Source organism: Austrofundulus limnaeus, unplaced genomic scaffold (genome assembly GCF_001266775.1).
Source record: "Austrofundulus limnaeus strain Quisiro unplaced genomic scaffold, Austrofundulus_limnaeus-1.0 Scaffold26, whole genome shotgun sequence".
Classification (NCBI taxonomy): domain Eukaryota; kingdom Metazoa; phylum Chordata; class Actinopteri; order Cyprinodontiformes; family Rivulidae; genus Austrofundulus; species Austrofundulus limnaeus.
In genome coordinates this window covers 910,939-918,220 of record NW_013952428.1, presented here as the reverse complement: position 1 = coordinate 918,220, position 7,282 = coordinate 910,939, and the positions used below count along the sequence as shown (strand labels likewise).

Sequence of the window (7,282 nt, the reverse complement as noted above, 5' to 3'; positions counted from 1 at the left end):
GCCTACCTGAGTATTGTTGCTGACCATGTCCACCCCTTTATGACCACAATGTACCCAACATTTTCTTGAACATGACAATGAGTTCACTGTACTCAAATGGCCTCCACAGTCACCAGATCTCAATCCAATAGAGCATCTTTGGGATGTGGTGGAACGGGAGATTCGCATCATGGATGTGCAGCCGACAAATCTGCAGCAACTGTGTGATGTCATCATGTCAATATGGACCAAAATCTCTGAGGAATGCTTCCAGCACCTTGTTGAATCTGAATTGAGGCAGTTCTGAAGGCAAAAGGGGGTCCAACCCGTTACTAGCGTGGTGTACCTAATAAAGTGGCTGGTGAGTGTACAATGTCATGTTTTCAAGCATAAACCCCCCGATGGTAGACTTAAAGTTAAGCCCTTGCTATCTGCTTCCACTGATGTTCGAGAAAGAAACAGAACAACAAAGATGCATTGTAAAAAATGAAATGTTGGATTTACTTAACCATATTATGTTACCTGGTTCCACTTAACTGAGTTGAGTAAATTCAAAGCAATTTACCAGTTTTTAGCCAAAGAACATGAGTATGTTGCTTTGAATTTACTCAACTCAGTTAAGTGGAACCAGGTAACATAACATGGTTACGTAAATCCAACATTTCATTTTTAGAGTGTGGACTGGTCCAGGTGTAGCTTCTGTGAGAAAAAAAAAACAAGCTAACGCTAGCAATAATAGCATATTAAAATATGGAGAGTAAGGAAATGTTGCTTCGTCCTCCAGCAGTCTAAACGTACAGCGTATAACCAGGGGTGGGCACAGCTAATAAAAAAAATTATAGCTTTATTAACTCAGTAGAATAAAACAGAAACAGCTTTTATTGTCTTGCAGAGGAGGAAATTCTGGTTTGCAGTGTTAAATCAACACTTAAAGAGTTAAATTTAACACTGTGTTCGAGTCTATTTGGTCTTTATCTGAATTGGTATCAATTTAACTCTTTTCATAGCGTTACATTTTCAGAGTATAATTTAGCTCTGAATAGAGTTAAAAATTAACACAGACTAACACCGTTCAGTGTTATTAAAACTTAACACTGTTCAGTGTTAATAAAACTTAACACTGTTCAGTGTTAATAAAACTTAACACATCAAGTCAAATAACTGATAAGAGTAATTACAACTCTAAGCAGAGATAATAAGGTACTCCACTGTGGTGACAAATCAATTCTGATGCTCATACTTTTCAACACTGCATTGAGTTATTGATGGTTAACACTGAAGGTGTTAATTTGACACTACTGTATTGATTTTTTACTCTTTTGCTGTGTAGAGGGGTGTAAAACAGACAACATGAGGTGTCATTACGCAGCAAATTTGAAAGTTTACACTTCAGTGTTAAGATCAACTCTTTTTAGTGTTGCATTAACTTCACACAGTAGTTTCAGGATAATGGAGTCGACCTTCACACACCAGGAAGTACCTCTGACTCAGTGTCGATTTATGACCAAAAACACAAACTTAAACTTGAACAACTTGATCAAATTGAACAAAACAACTAATTTTTACTCTCATGAACTTCTTTAATAGTCATAAACATGTAAACACATCATTTCTACAAGATTACCCAGCATGCCTTGCTGTGAAAATACTGGTCTGTCTGACATGAGGTGGAAGAGGGCGGGGCTTTTCAGAATGCTTCTTTCAACACTGCATGTGTCATAATAACACAGTGGGCGGAGCTTATTTAACACTGTCCAGTGTTGAGACAACACTGAGGAAATCAACACTGTGAATTAACACCAACACTGGAAGTCAGTTTACTCAGTGTTAAAATAACACCAGGGGGAGTTAAATTGACTGTGAAAAGTTTAACACTGATATGTTAACACTGTTTTTTACTGTGAAGGTTTCAGACTCTACCAGCAGGGAAACACAAGTAAAATCAACCTTTATTCAGTGTCTGAAGTGAGGATCATGTCCTTCAAACCATCTGTAGTTTCTTTTGTTAAACAAGCGGAGACATTTTCCATCCATCACGTGGAATTCTGAATGCACTAAAACAAAATGTTGGATAATAACAACTCATTTTCGTTTTGCTCAAAGGTCGTGGCAGGACTGCAGTGTGGGATGCAGCTGGAGAGAAAAACGAGCTCAGATAAAAAGAGGCAACGGATGGAGCGCCCTAATGAGGAGTTACAGTCGTTACCAGCGAGACAAGAACATGAGATGGGTCAGTTCAGTTGGGTCCTAATTGGCTTACAAAACTGCCAGGATAACCTTGTTCCAATTATTCACACAAAGAACGATTGTTGTCCATTCACAGAAGCCACTGGGTCACATATGTCCTCAAAACAACAACAAACAACCGGATTCATGTTTGTGTGAAGGAGCACATATGGTATGGCCTGGCACCGCTCCGGTTACGTTTGGCACAGGAGGCTCTGAGAGGCAGAACTGAGTGATGCTGCTGGATAACGGCTTCGGTATGTTTATGGATGAACGGCTGGACCACCAAGTGTTGCATCATCGCCTGATGCTGCTGAGTTTCTGTTCTGTTCGTTTATGAAGATCTGGGGCCACCGGTATGGGATAAATCTTGTGCCAGCAGGAATTGAATCTGAACGTGAATAATTTGAAATTAAATGCATTGGTTTGAAAATAAATTTTACTAATTTGAAACTGAATTTAAAGTTTTGAACTTGAATTAGATTTTGAACTGTATTTTGGTTTATTAAAAATTCAGTTTGACTACTTTCACTTTCAGTTCCGTAATTCAGATTTTTGTGTCACATCCTGGTCCTTGAGAAAGCCAGGCAGAGTAATCAAACACAGATCCACAGATTTATGTTTCACTTTGGTGAAGTTTCCCTTCTGGATGTAACAGAGTTGATGCAATCCACTGTAAAAGTGACAAAAACAGACAGTTATTTTATTGCAGTGATTAATTTGACCTATATGTAGAAAATGTAAGATTTTCTGAGTGACCCATTTTATGAGTAAACTGACTTCCAGTGTTGGTGTTAATTCACAGTGTTGATTTCCTCATTGTTGTCTCAACACTGGACAGTGTTAAATAAGCTCCGCCCACTGTCTTATTATGACACCATGCAGTGTTGAAAGAAGCATTCTGAAAAGCCCCGCCCTCTTCCACCTCATGTCAGACAGACCAGTATTTTCACAGCAAGGAATGCTGGGTAATCTTGTAGAAATGATGTGTTTACATGTTTATGACTATTAAAGAAGTTCATGAGAGTAAAAATTAGTTGTTTTGTTCAATTTGATCAAGTTGTTCAAGTTTAAGTTTGTGTTTTTGGCCATAAATCGACACTGAGTGAGAGGTACTTCCTGGTGTGTGAAGGTCGACTCCATTACACTTATCCTGAAACTACTGTGTGAAGTTAATGCAACACTAAAAAGAGTTGATCTTAACACTGAAGTGTAAACTTACACTTTCAAATTTGCTGTGTAATGATACCTCATAGTGTCTGTTTTACACCCCTCTACACAGCAAAAGAGTAAAAAATCAACACAGTAGAGTGTCAAATTACACCTTCAGTGTTAACCATCAATAACTCAATGCAGTGTTGAAAACCATGAGCATCAGAACTGATTTGTCACCACAGTGGAGTACCTTATTAACTCTGCTTAGAGTCATAATTACTCTTATCAGAGTTATTTGACTTTAAGTGTTAAGTTTTATTAACACTGAACAGTAATAAACCAAAATACAGTTTCAAAGCAAATTAATTCAAATTCAAAACTTTAAATTCAATTTCAACTTAGTAAAATTCTTTTTCAAACCAATGCATTCAATTTCAAATTATGCACATTCAGATTCAATCTGAGCAATTCAAATTCAGTTCCTGCTGGCACAAGATTGATCCCATACACCAGCAATAGACTGTTGTCGCTTTAGTTATGAATAACCTTGAGAAACAACGTAACGGTCGAAGCAAGAAATTTGTGGTATGAAAAATAAAAAGATAGAAATATACGTCTTCCTCTACCAATCATGGATTTGGACCTGAAGTTGATTGACAGCAATGCAGGGCGAACTGCACAGGGCTTAAAAAAAGGCCAAATCTTCCAATAACAACTCCTTGAATAAACCTAAAATATGTCAAAAAAGCCTTTGTGACCTATAAAATGCAAATAATTACACTTCAGCATAGAAACATCTGACAAAAAAAAATCCATCAACCAAACACAGAAGCAGTAAGTTTTTGTGAAACCAACCCTAATACCTTCACCATGGGTGAAGAGTTAGTCTGCTTTTTGTAGCTAAAGATAAGAGCCAATGACATGTTTTCCCCCCATTCTGAAGCCCAGGTCAAAGTGTCCTTTCACTGATACAACTGTCTGACTTCAACTGGTCCTCTGACGCCAGCTGGTGCCGTTGTTATCACAGTTGAAATGATAAACACTTGTGATGTGTTTTCTCAAAGTGTTTAAATATTACTCTCTTTTTTTATCTTCAGGAGGCCTTCTAACCATCAAGCACTAACAGTTTGAACTCTGCAACATCTTTTCTGTGTGCTCTGATGAACCATCAGTCTGCTTTTACACTTTTTATAATCAGTACTTGATGTTCATTGCATTTGACACGCAATAGAACCCAACATCTGCTTTTTCTAAAAGCAAGTTGAAACATTTTTACTTGACCAACTTGTACTCAGAAACCTTTCGTCAAACCATCATCTGCTGGTCTTTTCCCTCGGTTAGTGTTTTTTTGTAGGTACAAGTAAATCTGCTCACTCTTGGTAGCATGAAAAGTACTCAGACCTTAAAGTATGGAGGATTATTATGGATAGCAACGAACTAGTTTGGTTTATAAGACAGTTTGAAAACTACATTTTAATGGTTTGGAGTAGGGATGCACGATATATCGGTATTGATATTGGTATTGACCAATATTGGCAATTTTTTAGCATATCGGTATCAGTCCGATATGTAAAACTGGGCCGATATTATTGTCCAATATTGATTTCCCACTTTTTATCTTTGTGTTTCTGTTTTGGGAGGGGAGCTGGTTGGTTGTGTGGTGTCCATTTGATCATGATAGTTATGATTACGCTGCGAAACCAGCAATAACTGAAGTATAGAGTCATGTCAGAGGTCTGGTTGTTTATTTACGTATCAAAAAAAGACCCAAGTGTGTTTGTGTGCATATGTATAATTTTGTGTGTTTGTGTAGAATCGGTAAATATCAGTTATCGTCCATAACAGCAATAATTATATACGAGATATCGATATTGGATGAAATTTTCCTATCGGTGCATCCCTAGTTTGGAGTGACGTCATTGATATTTCCAGTCCTAAAAAAGGGGAATGCCTAAACTTCACAACAACAAACGTTATACAAAAGTATTTCCCAGTGCTGTGGCAGCCGGTAGAGAAAAAAGATCCATTTTAAAGGAATTTTTAAGACAAGGGATTATTTCTGAAGACATATCTGCGATTTGAAGATATATTAGGGAGAATATACGCTAATTTAGTGTTAGTGAAGTTCACTAGATTGTCTTTATGGACTCATTTTTTATGCAAATCCAAGGCAAAAATCTATATTTTCATGTTTACTTTAGTTTTTTGTATTGTTTGTTTGTTTATTTTTTTTGGACTGCAACTCATTTTGTCAGCCTGCCTCCCAAATGTTTGACGCAGGATTAAGGTTCAACATATCTGAATCTTATACCGGTTTTCACATTTGAAAGATGCTGAATCCAAAACTGGTAAGTGTGACACAAAAAGTGCCATCATGTTTTCAAAGCTCCTAATAAAAAAATACAGTCAGTTTATTATTTAAATTGAAACATAAGACTCAAGGTGCCTGCGTTAAGGACACGACTGTTTGACAAACTGTCCTTGGATCATTTCTGAATCAAAGAGACAATAAAGAACTGACTTTTGTTCCACTTGACAACTTAAAAAAAGCTTAATTTTCAAAAAGTTACAGAATGAGTAGTAAACAATCAAAAGCTTCAATAAATGTCTTTTAGGTCAATAAAGACAGAATTGCTTAACAAAAAAGGAGAACAAATGGCCAAGAATTGAATTTAAAAACCTGCCTAAGCAGGCGGCTTACATCCTGTGACAGACACGGGGCAGAAAAACCGTGAACCCCAGCCGGCTCTTGTGTCGAGGGGCCCCGGTTCCTACAGAGAACTGAGACTGCTTCATAATGCTGAAACTGTGAGAGAGGCCCCCGTCATCGCGCTGCATGCTGAATAATGCATATTCCCACACAAATTAGTGTTTAATCGAATTAGCACATAACAAATATAGGTGAACTTTGGAATTCGAGGCCCCCCGGTGGGGGGGGGGGGGGGGGGTCACAGTCCTGCTTTTAGCCATCTGAACACAATGGGAAGTTTGCCTTTTGTTGGACGTTCTGGATGATTTCAAATTAAATCTATGAGGTTTCACTTTATTCAGTCTACTTTACTTTTGCAGCCCAGCCCCAAAACCAAATGTGCTCAAACAGAAGTGAGATAGAAATAATTACATCCATTCTCTGTTTAAAGACAAAAACTGAGCTTTATGATCAACCCGTAAAAAAAACCCTAATTTACACCCTAAATGTTTTTGCTGCAGCACCCAGCCTTGCTTTAATCCCACAGCTTGTCAGTCCCCCCCTCCCTCTGCAGGTTTAAGTTACCCCTGAAAAGCAGAAGGTCAACGTCTGAGGTCAGCGTCTCCTCCTCTCACTCCTCCAAAGACCAAAATAGTTTCTGCAAAACAAACCGAGACGTGGTGTTTGTCTATTTTCAACACGTACACTGAAATTCTTTAACTTAACTTAGTTTCAGGAAATTGTTTTGTGTGTAGCTGACTGCAGTGCTCAGAGCATGTGTTAAGATGTTAATCATTTCTGCTTTGCAAACTGAATATTAACGAACATCATGACATCTGATTTTACTTACAAAAGCTAGAATGCTTCAGCTCACGGCTGTCTCGCACGTTGGAAGGGTTTTAGTGAACACATCGTCCCGCCCACAAGTTTCCTGCCAGCTTTTCTTCTTCTTCAGGGTTTCTTAGGGTCCGACCAAAACAAGCAGCGTTTCAGGCTATCGGAGGATGGATGTCGGCCACGTGGGTTTGGCAGAGTCTTACAAGTTGAAGTTGACATTCCTTTCTTCGCCTTTCCTCCAGATTTACAGTAATTTGAAGCAAAAGGAGGACGACAACGGTAAATATTTGTAGCTTCTCGGTGGGGGCGATTTATTCTTCTTGCCTATTAAACGGGCCTTAGAGTCAACATGGCCTTTGACCTCCCAAAGAGACTATAAACTCCTCCCTCCTGAGC

At 38.3% G+C, this 7,282-nt stretch overlaps 1 protein-coding gene across 1 annotated transcript in view; it reads right to left on the bottom strand.

Moving 5' to 3' along the window:
• The window catches only part of adamtsl4 (ADAMTS-like 4), a gene marked incomplete in the record, with an annotated part of 97,969 nt that extends 90,964 nt beyond the window's left edge, over positions 1 to 7,005 (bottom strand). The window contains 2 exon segments of the mRNA XM_014004705.1: positions 6,635 to 6,707; positions 6,900 to 7,005.
• Positions 7,006 to 7,282: the final 277 nt, after the last annotated feature.